The sequence below is a fragment of the Anarrhichthys ocellatus genome, unplaced genomic scaffold (genome assembly GCF_004355925.1).
Source record: "Anarrhichthys ocellatus isolate YVR2014 unplaced genomic scaffold, GSC_Weel_1.0 scaffold2153, whole genome shotgun sequence".
Taxonomy (NCBI): Eukaryota; Metazoa; Chordata; class Actinopteri; order Perciformes; family Anarhichadidae; genus Anarrhichthys; species Anarrhichthys ocellatus.
The window spans coordinates 1-3,669 of NW_022282127.1; the positions used below are offsets into that span (position 1 = coordinate 1).

Sequence of the window (3,669 nt, forward strand, 5' to 3'; positions counted from 1 at the left end):
ACAAAATATTTACTATTTAATTATTATTTATTTTATTTTATTTTTTTAATGAAATATTTACATTTTTATAATATTGACTCTTAAGTTGCAATATTATTTCCGAACACTATTTTTTTTTACCTAATTAATGCAGTTTATTTATTATTTTCCCTCACTGAAGTCTTCAAAGTAGCATAAGACTTCTTCTGTTTTATATTGTAACTCGCAATTCAGGTGCTGTTGAAATTAGGATCATCTCTTTGCAAACAATAGCTATTATTAACATTTTAATCAGACAGTTATTTTATATAATCCACTAATATGGGTAAATTGAGACAAAGAATCAAGCCCTGACACATTGCATTTACCAGTGTAATCAACTAAGAGGTGTAAGAACTGTATTTAAATATCTCTGAAATAGACGGATAGAACTTCAAAATGCTTATTAAAATGCCACATGAAATTGAAGGTCATGTTTGAGTACAGCGAATTAATGTAAAACCAGTAATTACCTCCTGAATGTATGTGATATAAGAACAATGGTTGATTTGAATGGAAGTCAAAGTCATAAAAATGTGTAAAATGTATCATAATGTGTAATCATCAGTGCTGTCTTTGCACCACTTTTATTATCAATGTAAGAACCACTGGAATCCTGCAGGGGGCACTAAAGATTCATATAATGTACTCCACTAGAGCGTACGAGGGACTTAACAGCAAATACATCAAATATATATTTGAATGACTTTTGTTTGATGATACCTTTCTGATGTTGATCTGCATTCATATCGTCTCTGTGTCAAAGATGCTAAATTAAGAAACAAACATGAAGGTCTAGAGGCCTTACCCTGTTTGAGACAATGCAACAAAGAGAGCAACCACCGACATCACTGTAACGCTGAGGAAGTTCCAGCTGTGCATTCAACAAACCTTTCCCAAGCTGTGATACATTCCCCAGCCCTTTCTTATCACACAAAGGTTTTGAGATCAGAGACACTTGACACTATTCCCTTTACTTTCTTATTTCATTGTTGATTAAACTACTCCTCATATCAGCGTTTTATGTTATGTTGTCAAAAGCTCCTCAAGGCCTTGAACGAGATGCAGCCTGAGTGTGAGTTCACACCCAACAGCTGGAGCTCAAAGGTCACTGATGCTGCTTTCTTTTCCGGTGATTGCCTGTTAAATTGAACGGAATACGTGTAGCACACACAAATGAGGTAAATGTTTGATTTGAGATAACCTGAACGGCTGGTTTGGCTTTTACAGGCGAAAAACTGACAAGCTCAGTTACGGATGCAAATCCGCTTCTTGTGTGTTCAGACTACAGCTTTTATTTACCAGTGGTGGAAGTACTCTTACTAAAGAAGTGTACTGAAGTACAATATTGAGGTACTTGTACAATACTGTATATATTTACTCCCCTACATTTCAAGTGTAAATATTGTTCTTTTTACACAACATGTTTTTGATCATTTAGGTTACTTTGCAGATTCAGATTAATAATACTAAATTGTTTCATCAAAGGACACGAGGAATTCACAAGCTCCTCCCAGCTGTACATAAAGTAATTCAATTAAACATTGAAGCAATGAAATGATTATATTGCAATTATATTCTGAAGTGGTAAATCATTTTACTTACTGTAAAGAACATTCTGAACACAGGACTTCCAATATATCTTGACCAATATTTCTGTACCATGACACAAAGAGGTGGATAGGCGTTGAGTTAACGTTAAATGAGCGATATAGGGGTATATAAATAATAGTATATAGCATTGTAGCTTTGGCGCGGTAATATTGTCAAAATAGCAGAGGATGGTTTCGATCCATCGACCTCTGGGTTATGGGCCCAGCACGCTTCCGCTGCGCCACTCTGCTCATATGCGTCAGAGGACAGAACGAGCATTTCATCTCTCGCTATTCTTCTCACGTAGAGGTGCGTTCTTACATAACGTGCGCCCATTGTTTCCTGGCTGAAAGAGGCGGTGGTAGGGGGGAGAGTCAGAGAGAACCTGCGGTAACAGAGCAGGCCAGTGTGAAGGACAGGGAAGAGTTTGTGAATGAGAAGATGTATATGTCATATACTGGGAGAGAGAGGGAGATGTGAAATGCAGAGAGAGATCATTACAATATGCTGATATAAGGCTAAATATCAGGGTGCAATTTTCAGAAATATTCTTTAATTTGTCATGAAACTTGCTGAATTACTCCTTTATATATTTTTGACATATGTCTGCGGTGAATGTACGAATGTGATGAACTAATTAGTGTCTGCTCTATCAGCTCTCCATTCACGCAAGCAGAGTGTAAGAGAGGGAGGCTTTCCACATTGAACAGTCTCCCCTTTGTCTGTGGGAGAAAACTAGGCCACACATGGGGAACAAAGAAGGAAAAAAGGAACAGGAGGGAATATATTACAGAGAGGAAGAACAAACGGAGAGATTAGAGGTAGAAAAGTTATTACAATTTTACAAGCAAGGCATGGTGTGTGTAGGATTGTTTTAATGTGCTGTACAATGATATCAGTGGAATAAAACACTACAGCAATGTCATTACACAACATGGCAAAGTCCCTGTGAAGTACACCCAACATGACTGAGTGTGTTTCAACCAGCAACTGTCTCTGTAAATGATTCACTAGATATCAGTGCAACTTTGATCTATAGATTTATCTTGAACTGTTTTGGACTGAACGTTGCTGTGAGCCCGAGACAATGAGATGAAAGCACAAGACCTCAGCCTAACTGGTCGAAACTGGTCCAGGTCTGCTTTTTTTTTTCAAGCTCACGCTGTCTTGCAAAATAAACTCTCTCAGAGGGATCAGACAGGGATTTATAGTGAAGCCCTGTGTGTGTATCCATGTGTGTGTGTGTGTGTGTGTGTCCCTCCAGCACTGCAGACAGTACATTTGTTCCAGATCAAAACAGGGGCCAGCAGGCCACACTAAAAGTTGAACTCTTAGGGATTTTAGAGTATATAGTTCACTACTCATATTTTCGATTGCTAATCCCCACGACATTGTTGTGTTTGTCTCAGTTAACATTCCACAGGCCTGCATTTGAAGTGTAATCTAAAACTGTGTGTCAAGCCACGTTTGTGTTAAGAATTTGGTCAAATTCCACTTTTAATACTATAAAATAATGACTTACTTATTCAATCTGCTTGTGTAAAACCATATACAACAAAATAAATAAATGTAACTCATATCTGCAATAAGCTGTTGTGTCTTTTTGAAACTGCGACCCTGAACCACCAGTGTGGTGTAATGCACAGTAATCCCCTGCTGCCTGCCAAACTATGCAGAATATGCCCTCCTGTCCCCTCTCTCTCTCTCTCTCTCTCTCTCTCTCTCTCTCTCCTTTTCATGTCTGTTTGTTCATGCTTGCTGATGGATTTAGGGATACTGTCCCCTCCTCTACTGCCAAATGCACAAACAAAGCACACTGGCTTTGCAGTAGAACAAGTCTTGGAGTGAATTATTTCATCAGTGTCCACTCCATCGTTGGTGGCTGATAGTTAACAACTTGTAAAACTTTGTAAGAGATGTGAAGACTCAACAAGACTCGGACAACATGTGGGAAAAGACTTGGGGAAGGTTTTGCCATAGCTTAGTGTCCTGTTTCCTTAAATAATCATGGCCATGTTGTCCCAAATTTTGTTCAGAGTTTTGTAACACCCGCAACTC

At 38.3% G+C, this 3,669-nt stretch overlaps 1 non-coding gene across 1 annotated transcript; it reads right to left on the reverse strand.

Annotated features, from left to right (window-relative positions):
• Positions 1-1,790: 1,790 nt before the first annotated feature.
• On the reverse strand, positions 1,791-1,862 carry trnam-cau (transfer RNA methionine (anticodon CAU)). The gene has a single exon. It is a non-coding gene; the product is annotated as a tRNA-Met (tRNA).
• Positions 1,863-3,669: the final 1,807 nt, after the last annotated feature.